The following is an 18605-nucleotide window of genomic DNA, read 5'->3' as shown; positions in this document are numbered from 1 at the left end:
ATCATCAAGGATCTACAACCTATCCTGAAGGATGACCCATCACTCTCACAGACCTTGGGAGACAGGCCAGGCCTTGCTTACAGACAGCCCCCCAACCTGAAGCAAATACTCACCAGCAACCACACACCACACAACAAAACCACTAACCCAGGAACCTATCCTTGCAACAAAACCTGTTGCCAACAGTGTGCACGTATCTATTCAGGGGACACCACCATAGGGCCTAATCACATCAGCCACACTATCAGAGGCTCGTTCACCTGCACATCTATCTATGTGATATATGCCATCAATGTGCTAGCAATGCCCCTCTGCCATGTACATTGGCCAAACCGGACAGTCTCTACATAAAAGAATAAATGGACACAAATCAGACGTCAAGCATTGTAACATTCAAAAACCAGTCGGAGAACATTTCAATCTCTTTGGTCACTCGATTACAGACCTAAAAGTGGCAATTCTTCAACAAAAAGCTTCAAAAACAGACTCCAACGAGATACTGCTGAATTGGAATTAATTTGCAAACTGGATACAATTAACTTAGGCTTGAATAAAGACTGGGAGTGGATGTGTCATTACACAAAGTAAAACTATTTCCCCATGTTTATTCCTCACCATGTCAACTGCTGGAAATGACCCACCTTAATTATCACTACAAAAGGTTTTCCCCCCACACACCTGGTCTCCTGCTGGCAATAGCTCACCTTACCTGATCACTCTTGTTACAGTGTGTATGGTAACACCCATTGTTTCATGTTCTCTGTGTATATAAATCTCCCCACTATATTTTCCACTGAATGCATCCGATGAAGTGAGCTGTAGCTCACGAAAACTTATGGTCAAATAAATTTGTTAATCTCTAAGGTGCCATAAGTACTCCTTTTCTTTTAAAAGCAGAGAGATTCACCAGACCTTTCACTGAAGTGAGCACACACGTAGAAATTGCCATGCACCTGCCTCAATGGGTGGGAAACTTGATGGGCCCGATAGCAACTGGGACAGCCTCAGGGTCTAGCAACTCATTCGCTGGCTTGAGGAGTAAGGAAGTCCCCCTCTTTCATTAATTTAAGCCCTAGCCCAGGCCATGTGGGGCCTCTTTTTGCTCCATTCCAGCAGCCCCACCTTGTACGAATAGCCTCAGACTGCGTTCTGGAGATGCTGCACGTCTCACCAGTCGCCTGTTTTGGGGTCAGGAAGGAATTTTTGTTTCCCATAGGGGCCAAATTGGTGCAGGCCTGCACAGGTTTTTGCCATCCTCACAGCATTTAATAATTAGTGATAGTACTTGGTAAGGATGTTAGTTTGTCACAACTTGCAGCTGGTTTCCAATGCAGTTAAAAGCCATGGCTCCAGAAGTAAAAGACTTGAGATTTTAATGATGCTCCTTGTGCTCATGGGATAGGAGAAGACCTTGTGGTCTTCACAGGTTGAGGTCCCTCCTTTTAGTACCCTCTGTCCCCCCCATGGGATTTGTGAGTGGTAGGACTCAGAAGAATGAGCCGAGTCCTACGGGTAAGTTAAATAGAGTCCCCTCCAGTTATATTTATGGTAGGAGCCCCGTAACCTGTGTAGTTGAACCAATTAAAATGCCTGGTACTTGAGTCTCTGGGTGATGGGGACGTAGCACTCCTCCCCTGTGTTAAGTTTAATAAATTTGTGGCCTGCCCCTTAAAATCCATCCCTCTGTTTGTTTTCATTTGCCACTGTCTACATCAACACCTCTAATGCTGGAAATTATTGGAAACCTTTTGCTATGGTAGAATCAATCCTATGTGTTAGTTCTCATTGAGGATTAAAATACGGAACAGATTTGACATTTTTTTAAAGTCATTTTTGAGTTGTAAATGGACAACTTAATGTTAGAACAATTTTCAGAAGGTGAAAAACACCAACTTTTCAAAGTCTCATAATTGGGAAATAGCATGTCCAATTTAACTCTATTTTTTAATTGTTTTTTGAGCCTAAACAAAAAGAAAAGAAAAGATGTTCTTTCCATTTAGAAGGTCAAAATAAAAAGGCTGGCTAATAACTATAATTACAGCATCACTGTTGGATTGTGTCTCCTTAATGTTAAAATAATAAACATTTTCTGCAAGATTATGAAATCTAAACAAGAGTTCTAATGTAGAAGTTCTCAAACCTCCCATAACATCAACAATATCTTAATAGAGTGAGAAAGAGTACGTCTGGCTACCTATTTGCAATCTCATAACATCCCTGTAGAATTACAGCAATTACTTATATGGAAAAGTAACATTAGGAAAATACTGGATATATTTTAAGTGGTCTTTAATTCATTATTTGTTTCATCTCCATTTTTCCATCTTTTCTGGTGCACTCAGTTGGAAAAAAGGGGAATGAGCCAGCACATGGGACCAGCACATGGGACCAGCCTGTTCTCCACGGACATCCAGCAAATCCTCCACAAACTTCAGTGTGCAAGCTTCCGCTCTAATGCATCCCAGTTTTGAAACAGCAGTACAAATGAAATTAAAACATTACTAAGTATTTTTAAAATCACAGCAAACTTATTTTAGATGATAAAACTGTTGGTGCAGTAACCTTGTTTTACACCCACCTATAATAGGATGGCAGGTTTTGGAAAGTACACTTCAGTCATCCTGATGCTAGGTGGTTGTGTAACCCGCAATGGGTGTGGTGTTCTTTCCCACCTAGTGGCATCGAGACCACTTAGAGAAAGTTAAATGAGTCTCCTCTATAGCCTTGGCTAAGAGCCAGTTGGCTCCAGAGGCCCATGGTTCGATCCCACCTGCCAACAACTGGGGTCTGTCAGTGTTACACTTGCAACCCTGTATAGAGAGGTAGAAGTATTTTGCAGACAAACTCTGGTGTTAGTTCAGGTGTGTAAGTCCAAACAGCACCAATCTTGGAGAATAAAAGGGAAGCTTAACAAAGAGAAGGTTAAGGAGTGACCTGATCAATCTATAAATATCTACATGGGGAACAAATATTTGATAATGGGCTCCTGTCTAGCAGACAAAAGTCTAATAAGAGCTTATGACTGGAAGTGGAAGCTAGACAAATACAGACTGGAAATATGGTGTAAATTTTTAACAGTGAGAGTAAATAACCATTGGAACCAAGAGTCCTGGTGGATTCTCTATCACTGGCAATTTTCAAATCAAGATTGGATGTTTTTCCAAATGACATGCTCTAGGAATTATTTAGGGGAAGTTCTATAGCCTTCGTTATACAGGAGGTCACACTAGATGATCAGATTTCAGAGTAACAGCCGTGTTAGTCTGTATTCGCAAAAAGAAAAGGAGTACTTGTGGCACCTTAGAGACTAACCAATTTATTTGAGCATGAGCTTTCGTGAGCTACAGCTCACTTCATCGGATGCATACCGTGGAAACTGCAGCAGACTTTATATACACACAGAGAATATGAAACAATACCTCCTCCCACCCCACTGTCCTGCTGGTAATAGCTTATCTAAAGTGATCATCAGGTTGGGCCATTTCCAGCACAAATCCAGGTTTTCTCACCCTCCACCCCCCCACACAAATTCACTCTCCTGCTGGTGATAGCCCATCCAAAGTGACAACTCTTTACACAATGTGCATGATAATCAAGTTGGGCCATTTCCTGCACAAATCCAGGTTCTCTCACCCCCTCACCCCCCTCCCAAAACTCCCCCAACTAAAACCCCTCCAACGCATTATTAAGGATCTACAACCTATCCTGAAGGATGACCCAACACTCTCACAAATCTTGGGAGACAGGCCAGTCCTTGCCTACAGACAGCCCCGCAACCTGAAGCAAATACTCACCAACAACCACATACCACACAACAGAACCACTAACCCAGGAACTTATCCTTGCAACAAAGCCCGTTGCCAATTGTGCCCACATATCTATTCAGGGGACACCATCACAGGGCCTAATAACATCAGCCACACTATCAGAGGCTCGTTCACCTGCACATCCACCAATGTGATATATGCCATCATGTGCCAGCAATGCCCCTCTGCCATGTACATTGGTCAAACTGGACAGTCTCTACGTAAAAGAATAAATGGACACAAATCAGATGTCAAGAATTATAACATTCATAAACCAGTCGGAGAACACTTCAATCTCTCTGGTCACACAATTACAGACATGAAGGTCGCTATCTTAAAACAAAAAAACTTCAAATCCAGACTCCAGCGAGAAACTGCTGAATTGGAATTCATTTGCAAATTGGATACTATTAATTTAGGCTTAAATAGAGACTGGGAGTGGCTAAGTCATTATGCAAGGTAACCTATTTCCCCTTGTTTTTTCCTACCCCCCCCCCCCCGATGTTCTGGTTTAACTTGGATTTAAACTTGGAGAGTGGTCAGTTTGGATGAGCTATTACCAGCAGGAGAGTGAGTTTGTGTGTGTATGGGGGTCGGGGGGGGTGTGAGAAAACCTGGATTTGTGCTGGAAATGGCCCACCTTGATTCTCATGCACATTGTAGGGAGAGTGGTCACTTTGGATGAGCTATTACCAGCAGGATAGTGAGTTTGTGTGTGTGGTTTTTGGGAGGGGGGTGAGAGAACCTGGATTTGTGCAGGAAATGGCCCAACTTGATTATCATGCACATTGTGTAAAGAGTTGTCACTTTGGATGGGCTATCACCAGCAGGAGAGTGAATTTGTGTGGGGGGGTGGAGGGTGAGAAAACCTGGATTTGTGCTGGAAATGGCCCAACCTGATGATCACTTTAGATAAGCTATTACCAGCAGGACAGTGGGGTGGGAGGAGGTATTGTTTCATATTCTCTGTGTGTATATAAAGTCTGCTGCAGTTTCCACGGTACGCATCCAATGAAGTGAGCTGTAGCTCACAAAAGCTCATGCTCAAATAAATTGGTTAGTCTCTAAGGTGCCACAAGTACTCCTTTTCTTTTAGATGATCAGAATGGACCTTTCTGGCCTTGGAATCTGTGAATATATGCAGGGGTTCTCAGGACAAATTTTTTGGTGGCCTCCAAGAGCGGCCACCAATTCTTGCTGGTGGCCGCTCTTGCACTTTTTCCTAAAACACTAAATTAGCTTTAGGAAAAACAAATAAATATGCACATACACATGTCCAAATCGTAATTTATTTATTGCTGGCTAGTAAGTCCATTGTGAAAAGTGGTATTAACAAAAATACAAGTATCACTTTTCACAGCAGACTTACTCAGCCCTGGCAAGCCTAGGGACAAATTAAGCTCCGTATGGGGGATTGGGGGAGGCAGTAGAGGCCAGGGACGATGAGGATGGGTGGGTGGGGAACTAGGGAAGCAGCAGGGGACTGGAGCTTGAAGCCCCATGGCCAGGAGATGGGGCCTGGGGATGGAGCCCAAAGCCATGTTGCTGGAGCCTGGAACCTATCACCATGCAGCTGGAGCCTGAGGGTGGAGCCTGAAGCCCCATGGCCAGAGCCTGCCACCTTGCCACCCCAAGGCTGAACCCCAAAGCCTGAACCCCACCGCCCCTGGGAAGATGGGGAAATCATGGGCTTCCTGCTCCTCCAGTGTTGTTCCCCAGGTGTCTCCAGAGGAGTGGGGGTGGGGCAGTGCATCCAGGAGCAACAGGAGGGGAGGGGCCGCTACTTTACCCCCTTTCCACAATCACAGCCCAGGAGGCTGTGGCTGCAAGAAAAGCCCCTGGTGGCCACATGCGGCCACGGTGGCTGCATTTGAGAAGCATTCATATAGCAATGAAGTATAATAATCCCTTCTTAGTAAAATGATTGGTTCCCATCTAAAGAAATTCCGTCATAAATCTTGTTCAATGTCCACATGAATGAACCTGTATCTGTCTAATAAATATAGCACAAATAGTCACTGACATTGGCACACATGCTACAGCAGCCTTTCAAAGCAGCTGTTTGATGTGCAAGATTAAAAAAAAGTCTTGTCAGTCATGCTTGGTTTTAGTTTACTTTGTGGGGGGAGGGGAGAAGAGAGAACTCCATTTGCTGGCTAACACATGCGAACAGTGATAAATGTCAGAGGGCAGCACACTGGCACATAAGAGCAGCTTCAATGTGTAAAATAAACACTGGCAGCTTGAAGACAATGTCAGAGGATGTTTTGATAAATTACCTGGCCTAGTTTGTTTTTTCAATCTCACTTTTTCTTATTTATTTATTCTGCTGCAACCAGAAAAGACAAAAAGATCCTCACACTCACAAAACCTTGGCACCTTCAAAATTGCAGCGAACTTATACCTCCCAGAGTTTAAACTCTTTGTGGCAGACTGTGTGTGTGTGTGCGTGTGCATGTCCATTTGTGTGTAAAAGAGAGAGAGAAAGAGAAAACTTAATGACAAAGCCACAGGGATGAAAGAAAATGTCATACTGACAGGCAAGGAGGAATGCAGAACTGACTGCATGGGATTTTAGACCTGTTCTGATTTTTACCAAAGCTGTTTACCTGCTCACACTGAAAACAGTACAAATTGCTTATGCCATTAGGACAGATATTTCTGAATAAGGTCAACAATTATTTATTCATTTATCATCTTGCTAGTTTTCAATTAAGCTAAGAGAAAAGTATAGCTATGTGAACACTAACTTTAATAAGGTCTCATCCAATCAGTTATCCTGGGCTTGCTTAGAGGGATGGGTATACTGCACTAATTCTTTAACAGATATTTGAACAGAACCATCTGACTCACCCAGGCACCCAAAAAGAATCTGAACAATCTAAGAAGAATGTGGATGTTCTAGGTGCAGAGTAGTGATATTACCGGTCTCCTTTCATCCTGGCTCCTGGATGCTGAAGCATATTCCAGATGTCTCAGCCAAGCACCTAGGCAGCCTGTCTTGATGTTTTACATTAAAAAATGCAGTTCATGTGCAATAGGTGTATTTTTTCATAAAATGTTACACCATTCGCAGATCCCCAAACTGTTTTTCTACTGAGTTCACTGTAATTATACACAGGATTTGTCACACCCTTGTCCCCCAAGAAAGCAGATAAATCATTTTAGATTTACAGCTCAGGCTGCTTAATTTGCAGATAAAATCAAGCTGCACAGAATCAAAAGCTACATACTGAACTGTTAATTTACTTAACTATCATCCTTCTCGAACAAATCCTTCTCCCCCAGCTATCAGCAAGAAAAAGTGAATTTCCTCCTTTTTAGACTATTCTTGACATGGACTTCAATAACTCTTCCTTTTCAAGTTAGCCTTCAACAGCAACAGGAAGCTAGTTTCAACCCTACACTCATCCACAGGCAGGAACGATACACACACACGTACGTTTTTGGCTGCAGCTTCTTTACAAGTCAGCATAGCAACAGAACTTAAGAAAGAAGATCTCTGAGCTTTGAACAAACAGTTTCCAAAACACTTTACAACTGCAGAAGCATGAAGTTATGGCATAGTGCTCACTCTTCTTTCCGCTCAGGTCCAGAAAAGGTCTTTGTTGAGATCAGTTTTAATAAGGAAGTCAGTCTTCCCTGATCTGTGGATGCATACAACTGCACTCTTATAAATCATTCCTGATAAATAATCCAGCAACAGTTTATGGAGGGTAATAAGGGAGAGATTGCCTCACCTCCAGAATGTTAATTAAACATTAAATTAAGCCAAAATAGCTGCATCTACACTCTGTCAGCTAAAGCCTCCCACTATTGTATGAGTAACAGTGGTTAATAAACAAAGGACTCGGGTGTTTTTACCTCTGTGTACTAACCCTGCTCAAAGAAGGTCTCACTGCAGGGCAAAGCAGGAAAATATATTCCACAACCCTATTAACAGCTGGCTTTAAAATCTGAACTACACAGTCGAGAGTAGCCTTGATTTTAAGAATGCAGTGATGTGGAAACCCAGTCAATCTCTAAACAATCTACTGGACTCTTTACTGTGGGCAATATCCATCTTTATGTCTGAGCATACACAACTGTCCAGCTCTACAGGAAAACGTTTAACATTTCACATGAACTGGCAATTCATTGTGTCTAGTAACAGAAAAATAGTGGTGTCCCCCTACAAGCAATGCACATAATGATCAGCATTTTATTCTCTCTTGCCCCATTCCTCTAAATCCTCTCCTGTGTTAAAAGATGAAGGGAGCTCTGTAGGAACAAATGTCCATGAGGATCTTCTAATGGAGATGCCCCCACATTATATGGTAACTTCTCTTGTTCCCTAGCAGAGAGAGCCACAGGGCACATTTGCAAATCTGGTGTAACCCAGGAGATGGGGGAGACCATGGTCATTTGTGGAGAGGCTCTGTATCTCTGCCCTGGTATTCGCCTTTTCCAGCTCCACTAGAGCTGTGCTATGAGGGAATCAGGCCCAGCCTATATGGACCAATAATACCTTTTTTCCCCAGGGATTTTCTGCAGTGTTTATCCCCCTCTGGCCTGAGCACTCCCCCTGCTACCTCTATCTTTTTCATCTCTTCCCTATGGGCATGGACCTGAGAAACATAGAGGGGCACCCAGGAGATGGGAGGGCAGATGAAGTGCCACAGCAGTAAGGAATCCATGGGGAGAAGGAGGGCACCACCTGCGAAGACAACTCTCCATATATAGATCTGTGACAGTTTGACCCACTGAACTCTAAGATACTTTGAGAACAAGCTAAATTGAAGTTGATCCCTGAATCAAAGCTTCATTCTAACAATTACTTCTTAAAATGGAAAAATGCAGAGTATATAGGCAGATGCTCACCAAGCACAGAGGCAGCGATAAACTAGAAACAGAAACGTAGAGAAACAAGATATACAGGCAACCCAGAAAGAACGGCATTATCATCAATGTGACGAAGGAGAGAGAGTTGCAATTAAAAGTTACTTTTTACACCATTGGGGAAAATATGAAGAAATACAGGAAAGATTCTTCCTCAAATTATCTGGCAAAATAAGAAATCTTCCACTAAAGAGCAAGGAAATAAAACTGAGCATACTTCTAGGACAAAACAAAGAGACAGCAGAAATGACTTGACAATGTGTGACAACCAGCTATCTGTTTTGCATGAATGTTACTACCAAAGGGACTCAAAGTACAAACATTCACGATACACTGAAGCCTTATCCTGGGCTGATACTTGATTGTACTTTATTTAACATTGGCAACACTTGTATCTCTCATAATCTCAATAAAATATGGTACACATGAATTCAGATTATGACTGTTATTTCATCTGAGAAAAAGAGGTTACACCTCGGGCTAATTTGATTTCCATACTAAAATCAAGGATTTTCTAAATATTGTGATAAATGCCAACACATCTAAATCTAAGATATAGGCTGCACCTAAAATCCTATATAAAAACTGCAATTTAAAGCAGTGACAATATATTTCAATTATGTCCTTTACTAGACCCTGGCTCTACCAATCTTCTGAACTGTGCCATTAAGGTACATCAAAGGATTTATGTATTTATTTATTAATAAAAGTCATAAATAAATAAAGGAGATGTGTTCTTAGCAAGTTACCAGAAACTTAAACAGACCCATTTAGTATAATATGGGGTTTTCTGCTGTCAATAAGAAATATTCACTGAAGTCTCATAGTATTAAAGACACACTTAGATAAAGAACAAGAAAAACAGCAAAAAAGATAAAAGGGCCAATGGCCAAGAAAACCTATTTTATAGTATTTACAATGCTTTTTTAGCCAGTGAGGTAAACAGAATAGAATTCTTACCTAATGGAAGACAGACTGCTACTTTCTCTGTCAGAAAGTTTACCAGTTGTTTATCTAGGAAGCAGAGGGAGAGGGGCGCGGGAAAGAGAAGGAGTTACTATACCCTGATATGGAATTATTCTTTGAAGAAGTAATTCTGCAGTCTACAAGAAACCTCAAACACTTTCACAAGTATCCTGTGCAGATTCATGTACTGTACAGGAAATGTGTAAGTATCATCGTAACGACCTACATCTATTTCAGTACATTTCAATTAATTCTTTTCTTACCTAAATGTTAATCTTCTGATAGCAGTTCATTTTTTACACTTCTGGTTTCCATCCTCCTTACAACATGCACAGCAGTATATTTATACAGCACCAAAATCTATATTTTAGACAACATGTGCTTACATATTTTATAGCATAACACAAGCAGTACTTAGATTTTGACTGTGAACCAGAGGACATACATACTGAGTGCACAGATAAGGATTCAGTATTCTACAATCTTTATGATGCCAATCGCAAGGGTCATTATCCTGGCTAAGTATACATACTCATTATTATTATTTGCTATTTGTTTATGGCAACACTCACAATGTGCTTTCTATACATTCAAGAAGGGATGGTGTCTGCTCCAAAGAGCTCCTGTCTCATACCAGACAGAGGAAGGTGGAAGGGAACAACAGGAAAGTTTTACACACATCAACTCAATTCATTGCAAATTGAATAGCAGCAATGGGTCTTTAAAAGGGATTGCTTAAATGTAGACAAAATACAGCCCTTTCAGGCAGATGAGTTCAAGGAGCTACCTTGCAAAAGAGAGCGCATGGGCGAAACTGACAAAGGGGAGGACAAGCCTGAGAACATGGGCAGACCAGTGAGGGGGAGAATGATGTAAAGCTTGACAAGGGAGGTTAAAGAGAAAAGAGCTGAGACTTGTAGAGCTTTGAAGGCAGTAACAAGAAACATAGAGAACAGTGGATGGAGGAGTCAATGGAGGGATTCTGGGTGGGCAGTGACATGATCTAATTGATGGGAAAGGAAGATGTCCTGAAGATAAACATAAAGCTTAGGTCACAATTAGAACTGCACCACAAATGGAGTTTCCAATCCAGACTTCTTCAAATTTGGGGTGAAGCTTCATGAATTCCCTAATCTGACCCCGACTGTACTGTTTCGGTTTTATGATGGATTCAAAATCTGAGAGGGTTCATTTTTGATAATGCTTTGTATAATAATTGCCATTTGTTTCTAGCAGTGCCCACAATGCTTTAGACATCTTACAAACACAGAAGGAGGTACATCTGCTGCGCTGAAAAGCTGACAGTACAAAAAATCAAAACAGAGCAAGCGATAGAGAAATGAGAAAAACATAAAAGTAACATGGTCAGTTAGGGACTTGCCATGTTCTAATAATAAACAATGTATCATTTTAATATGAAGATTATTTTATATATATTTCTCCCCGAGTATCCAACAACCTCAGTGAAATCAACCAGTTAGCTACCTGTAGGAGGCACAGTAGAAATGGGTCTTCAGGCAGGACTTGAATGCAGAAGAAAAGCGGTTCAACACAGATGTTCACAAGGATGTTCCATGTGATGAGGGAGCCATAGAAGATAGCCAAAATCTCCCAAGGTGTCCATTATTTAGTGCCAAAATTTCACAGGAGCTGTACAACCTGATTTGGGCTCAGACCCCCAAACCTATCCTTAACCTATTATGAATCTGAACCTCACTTCCTCATCCCATTGCTACTATTTATTCTATAGCACAATGGATCTGCATAGCATTTTATGGACAAAGTAAAGTGACAGGCCCCAGCCCAGAGAAGCTTACAATCAATATTAGGGCCTGCTCCTACTGTAGTAAATGGAAGTTTTTCCATTGACTTCAAAGAGAGCGCGATCAAGGACTAATTTAAACTGAGGACACTGAGGATGGGCAAAAAAATGTGTGCTAGGGGGAGAGGGGAGGGAGCAGGAAGAGGATGGAAAAAAGGAAAGAAGTCACAGTAGAAGAGAGTTACAGTGAAAGTGTAACAAAGAAGTATGCCTCTGTGATGTACACAAATTGTTGGGAGAATATTTTAAATAATATGAGTATTTTAACATAATATATATTATATTAAAGGTTTGAAAGGAACAAAGACAGGCAGGAGTGGGAGGGGGAGTTAGTGGTAAAAGGCTGATCACCTGTGAGCTGTAGGTGTAGAAATTATCACTGTCATTTTAAGAGTAGATATAAGTCATGCAGGTATAGGATGAAAAAAGTAGGGGACCCTGGATTCTTGAGGCACACTAGCAAAGTGGAAAAGGAGCAGGCACAGCCCCTGAGGGAGCAGAAGCTGTGTCTGGAGCAGCAGGAGGCAATGAGTCTAAGTAGAGAACTTAAAAATCCCAGGAACCATTTGGAAAGGGATAGATAAGACAGAACATAACATAATACCACTATATAAATCTATGGTACGCCCACACCTTGAATACTGACAGAGAAGGGCAACAAAAATTATTAGGGATATGAAACGGCTTCCATATAAAGAGAGATTAAAAAGACTGGGGTTGTTTAGCTTGGAAAAAGAGATGATAGAGGTCTATAAAATCTTGAATGGTGTGGAGAAAGTAAATAAGGAAGTGTTATTTACCACTTCACATAACACAAGAACTAGGGGTCAGCCAATTAAATTAATAGGCAGCAGGTTTAAAACAAACATAAGGAAGTACTTCTTCACACAGCACAGTCAACATGTTGAACTCGTTGCCAGGGGATGCTGTGACAGCCAAAAGCATAACTGGGTTCAAAAAAGAATTAGATAATTTTATGGAGGATAGGTCCATCAATGGCTATTGGCCAAGATGGTCATGGATGCAACCCTGTGCTCTGGGTGTCCCTAAACCTTTGACTGCTAGAAGCTGGGACTAGATGACAGAGGATTCATCACTTGATAAATTGCCCTGTTCACCCATGCTCAAGCATCTGGCACTGGCCACTGCTGGAAGAGAGGATATTGGGCTAGATGGACCATTGGTCTGACCCAGAATGGCCATTCTTATGTTCTAAAGAAAGAGAAGAATGAGTCTAGTAGTAATTAAAATACCATATTATATTCTCAGATATACTAGGCATGTTGGAGATTAGAATTTAGTCTCCTACAGTAAAATTCTCTCTAAACCCCCATGCCTTCATAATATGCAGTGACAGGCACTCTTCTTTGCAGTTTCAGATGAAGGTCTACAAACTGAATTGGCAACATGCCTAAACGATCTTCTCTACTCTGCTGGAAAAGTAATCCCCTGGTGAAGCACAGCGGCACAAAAGTGTGGAAAGTTTGCACTGTTGCTGCCAGTGTGATAATGGTTCTGTGACAGTTAACCTCCAGTACTATTAATCTAATATCTTGTGAGACCACTAACATTAACTCTGAAAACATATGGGTCTGATCACGTTGTCTTTTTCCCTTTTTTTGTGTGCTCTACAATATTGATAATGTACTTCCATACTGGGCAATAATTTATCATCAGGGTTTTAGAAGAATAACAAAGAGAAGAAACAAATTCAGAGCCCTAGGAGGAGCAAAAGGCAAGTAGTCAGGCACTAAGGAAAAAGGAACCACAAAAATCTAAAAATAGAGGGTCCAGTAGGAAGTTCCTGTGGAGAGATTTGATCTGCTATTGTGTTCAGATCCTGGCATTACAAGTGAAGGTCTAGAAGAAGTCATCATCTTTAATACATCATCTCCTTCCTACTGTTCCTTAAAGCAAAGAAGCTGATTAAACATCCTGCCACACTCTGGTAACCCTAACAGTACATTTTTTCATTTCACACTGTAAAAGGTCAGTTACATGTTAAATTGCTCTTCTCTTTGTGAATTTACAAAACTCAGTAACAGTTGCACTTTTGGTCTTTTCAACCAACCATGAAAGCATTAAAATGTAGCATCAGACAACCAGTTACACACACACACACACACGTTAGAAACAAATATTTGCCGCTCTTTAAAGAGCTTGACTTTTACATTAATTTAGTTAAGCGGCAGTTCTTCACATCTCCACACCTTTTCTTTCTTTACACCCACATGGACATGAATGGAGGTGAGATCCTATTATAAATATTTAACCTGTCTTGATCTCACAGCTTTGTTAAATAGTATAAAGAGCAGATGACTTAGACAGGGATCTTAGTGATACAGTGCTACATTTCCTTCAAAATGTAATTTTAAATTTGTTTGTTGAAAAAAGTATAGGGCTTTTAAATGGAAAGATTGAAAACAATATAAATTTGAAAGCATTAAGAATTTAACTTCTATTAGCATTTATTTTCCTCTTAGAGCCAATGTTGCTCCAAACACACACATTTGTAAGCACCTAAATTACCAACTGGAAAGAAACCATTTATAAGCCGCTGCCAAGTTAAACATGCAAAAAATATATACTTTTTTTTTTTTTTTTTACATTTTATGAGAGATAAAAGTGCCAACAACTAAATACTGTAGGATCTCTGCTGCAGTGCAGTTTGTGAGATCCCTGGCACTGCTTGGTGGGCTCTTTACAGACTTTTCTGCAATTTTCTATTAAGTAGTAGTTCGACCTCATGGGGATGTTGGGGCTAGGTCATTTGTGGGTTCACATGACTCATCTGCTGGAAATAAATGGGACCCAGGCAACTCTGCAAACTCCCAGTGCAGACAGTGTGGTCCAGTGGATAGAGTACTGGACCAGAGAGTCAAGGGACCTATGCTTTATTCCTAGCTACACTACCCTCAGCAATTCACTTCAACTCACTGTCTCTCAGTTTCCCTATCTGTAAAAAGAAGGTAATTATCCTTTACCCTGCATTGTGATATATTTTGAGATGTACAGATGATCCGCACCAAGTATCATTACTTTTCGTTGTCCATCACAACTCATACACTTCACATTCAGTGACTGCGTGTGTGTGTATTAGACATTACCTGAAACCTTGCTTTTTCTAAAATGTTTTTAACCAATTGTGGAAACTAGGGCTGTAGATTAATCGCAGTTAACTCAAGTGATTAACTCAAAAAATTAATCACGATTAATCACACTTTTAATTGCACTGTTAAATAATAGAATACCAATTGAAATTTATTAATTATTTTTGGATTTTTTTTACATTTTCAAATATATTGATTTCAATTACAACACAGAATGCAATGTGTAAGTCCTCACTTTGTATTATTATTTTTATTACAAATACTTGCACTGTAAAATGATAAACAAAAATAGTATTTTTCAAGTCACCTCATACAAGTACTGAAGTGCAATTTCTTTATTGTTAAAGTGCAACTTACAAATGTAGATTTTTTTGTTACCTAACTGCACTCAAAAAACAAAAAAAAATATAAAACTTCACAGTCTACGAGTCCACTCAGTCCTACTACTTGTTCAGCCAATCGCTCAGACAAACAAGTTTGCTTACATTTATGGGAAATAATGCTGCCCTCTTCTTATTTACAATGTCACCTGAAACTGAGAACAGGCATTTGCATGACACTTTTGTATCCGGCATTACAAGGTATTTACGTGCCAGATATGCTAAACATTTGTATGTTCCCTCATGCTTTGGCCACCATTCCAGAGGACATGCTTCCATACTGATGATGCTCATTAAAAAAAAAAAGTGTTAATTACATTTGTGACTGAATTCCTTGGTGAAGAATTCTGTGTCTCCTGCTCTGTTTTACCCTCATTCTGCCATATATTTCATGTTATAGCAATCTCAGATGATGACCCAGCACATGTTGTTCATTTTAAGAACACTTTCACTGCAGATCTGACAAAACGCAAAGAAGGTACCAATGTGAGATTTCTAAAGGTAGCTACAGCACTCGACCCAAGGTATAAGAATCTGAAGTGCCGTCCAAAATCTGAGAGGGATGAGGTGTGGAGCATGTTTTCAGAAGTCTTAAAAGAGCAACACTCCGATGTGGAAACTACAGAACCCGAACCACCAAAAAAGAAAAACAACCAGATGGTGGCATCTGACTCAGCTCAGTTACCGAGCAGAACCTGTCATTGGCATGGACGCACGTCCTCGGAAAGGTGGTTGAAGCACGAAGGAACATATGAATCTTTAGCGCATCTGGCACCCAACAATGACATGCAAACACCCATTGTCACTTCCAGATGACATTGTAAACAAGAAGTGGACAGCACTGTCTCCTGCAAATGTAAACAAACTTGTTTGTCTGAGCAATTGCTTGAACAATAAGTAAGACTGAGTGGACTTGCAGGCACTAAAGTTTTACATTGTTTTCTTTTTGAGTGCAGTTATTTTTTTGTACATAATTCTACATTTGACAGGTTTCAGATGTATCCGATGAAGTGAGCTGTAGCTCACGAAAGCTTATGCTCAAATAAATTGGTTAGTCTCTAAGGTGCCACAAGTACTCCTTTTCTTTTTGCCAATTCTACATTTGTAAGTTCCACTTTTATGATAAAGAGATCACACTATATTATTTGTATTAGGTGAATTGAAAAATACTATTTCTTTTCATCCAAAATAGTTAAATAAATGGTGTTCTATTTTTCTTTAACAGTGCGATTAATCACGATTAATTTTTTTAATCGCTTGACAGCCCTAGTGGAAACACCTGCATTTTCAGATGATCATGCTGGGATGTAGTCAGAGTACATTTCAAGGAGGAAGATAAATAATAAATAGAAAAATCCAACTCCACGTTCCCTCCTGCCTTTGCTGATAGAAAGCCCACTATCTATCTGGCAACAGTTCAGAGCACTTTGACTGAAACTGCTCCCAATGAAATTAGAGTTTTGTCATAATTTTCAATGGGAAGATGTTCAAGAAATGGACCTACCACCTCAGGCCTCATGTCTGTTCCTCCCACATTCCACAGGTAGGAAGAAGTTAGCAGGCCCCTCCGTAAACCATAGCTCCGCAGCCCCTCTGCAGGCCATAAAGTTAGCAGGCCCCTCCGTAAACCATAGCTCCCCTCCGCAGGCCATAGCCTCTCCCACCTTTCCTAAGGATTCCTTTAGCGTACAAGACTCCTCAGTTGGTGCAGGGTAAGTAGTCCTTGATGCAGACCCTGGGGAGAAGGGGCATGTTGAGGTTTAGGCCAAACAAAGTGGGGGCATGGCCAGACCACAATTCCTAATGGTGGAATGGCCATTTGAGGATCAAAATAACCAGGCAAAACTTAGAGCAGTCCCAAGGCTGCCTTAAGTTGCTCTGAGGGCTGTAGCAGCTGGCACTGCAGCAGGCACCCAACCCATGTCAGCCGCATTGAGCAAAGTGAGGCTTCCTTCACTGAAAATTGTCAACTTGGAGAGCATAAGCCTGCAAGGATTCTGTAGCTCAGCTTGATGTTTTAGTAATAGGGAGGGAGGGAGGGAGAGAAAGGTTTAATCACAAATTCCTTTGGAAAACTCTGAAATGATAAATTTGAGAAAATATATTTCTATATATTATATCAGAAAATTAAGCAATCATTTTCCTGCTCTTTTGGGTTTGTGGCACTATTAATCTGCTTTGAGTTAGAGCAGTTCAATGTAAGTGTTATTTGATGTTGCCCCTGGAGGAGACACTACGAAAAGCTCTAGAGTTAATGTTTGAGCTTTCCTGCAATAATACACATAAGCATGCATTCAGTGTGCAGCAGTGATGGCCGGCAGCAAAAACCCAATACAACTATGGATTTACCTCTGCTTTCCTTTAGGTAGAGCTGGAGGGCTGGGACACTTGGCCAGTATGTACAGTTCTCCCTGGCTTATGAATTTGAAAACGTTAACATAAAGTAAACCTATCTGTATTCATTTCTCAATTACTTTGGTCTGTTGAACAGGGAAGATGGTAAGACAGGGATTGATGATTAGGACATCTAAATTAACAATTTCCAGCACATTTTTATTTATTACTACTCAGCTCATGCCATTATAGGGATTTTTTTTTATTTTATATTTTACTGTCAGTTTGTACTCTGAAATGCTTGGTTCTTTACTAGCTGTTTTATTAATAAATAAATAAATAAATAAATAAATAAATAAAATGCAAAGGATCTGACACAACAGTCCTGACTCAGGTATGCAGACAGTGCATTTTTGACAGTTTACATTTAATCTGTCCCATCTTGTCTCCTGTCTATGTTGATTTAGTGGTATTCAGGCCCAAAGGCAGGAGCACAACCTTCCCAAATTGGCAGTCAGTATTGAAGGACTAGGTGGACTCGTTTTCATTAATGTTAGAAATCATCCAGGCTTAACTCACATAGCCCATGTCATCTCCATCCTGTCCAATACACAGTCATCTTACTTGGTCCACCCCTGGTCCTTGGAAGAGATATGTTTGAAAAGGTCTGTTCACATGCCAAAATACATCAGTTTGAAATATATCAACATAAAGTCCACTTTTATGGTCACACTTTCCTAACAAACTGGTCCAAGAGAAAATCCTAGACCAGTGAGCTCAGGATTACTGTATACGTCAGTGATAATGTCTTCCTATTGTTTCCCATTACTTTCTAACTGTAAATACAGAATACAGAAAACATTTAATCTCAATTCAAACTAAGTGTTTACTATTCCCTAGCATTAGGAAGTGCCCAACCCCCTGAAGACTTCAAACTAGAAATTGTCAAACATTGTAATAATAATGATAAGTACAGAACGCTATATTTGTATGTCATTTTCAACTAGAAGCAATCTAAAACATGTATAATATCCTATGCTTTTCATAGAATCATAGCATATTTGGGTTGGAAGAGACCTCAGGAGGTCATCTAGTCCAATCCCCTGCTCAAAGCAGGACCAACACCAACTAAATCATCCCAGCCAAGGCGTTGTCAAGCCAGGCCTTAAAAACCTCTAAGGAAGGAGATTCCACCACCTCCCTAGATAACCCATCCCAGTGCTTCACCACCCTCCTAGTAAACTAGCACTTTCTAATATCCAACCTAGACCTCCCCCACTGCAACTTGAGACCATTGCTTCTTGTTCTG

General features: G+C 40.6%; 1 protein-coding gene across 12 annotated transcripts in view; it reads right to left on the bottom strand.

The window, feature by feature from the left end:
- KIAA1217 (KIAA1217 ortholog) overlaps positions 1-18605 on the bottom strand; it is a 531293-nt gene that overhangs the window by 295612 nt on the left and 217076 nt on the right. The window contains exon 1 of one of the 12 annotated variants that reach the window (XM_048837878.2): positions 9645-9710. The exons of the other annotated variants lie outside the window; for them this stretch is intronic. The gene's annotated coding sequence lies outside the window, so the exon portion shown is untranslated. Of the gene's footprint in view, positions 1-9644; positions 9711-18605 lie in introns of those variants that run through there. 12 annotated transcript variants of the gene reach the window in all.

This window comes from Caretta caretta, chromosome 2 (assembly GCF_965140235.1).
Source record: "Caretta caretta isolate rCarCar2 chromosome 2, rCarCar1.hap1, whole genome shotgun sequence".
NCBI classification, from domain to species: domain Eukaryota; kingdom Metazoa; phylum Chordata; order Testudines; family Cheloniidae; genus Caretta; species Caretta caretta.
This window is presented reverse-complemented; position numbering and strand designations above follow the sequence as displayed.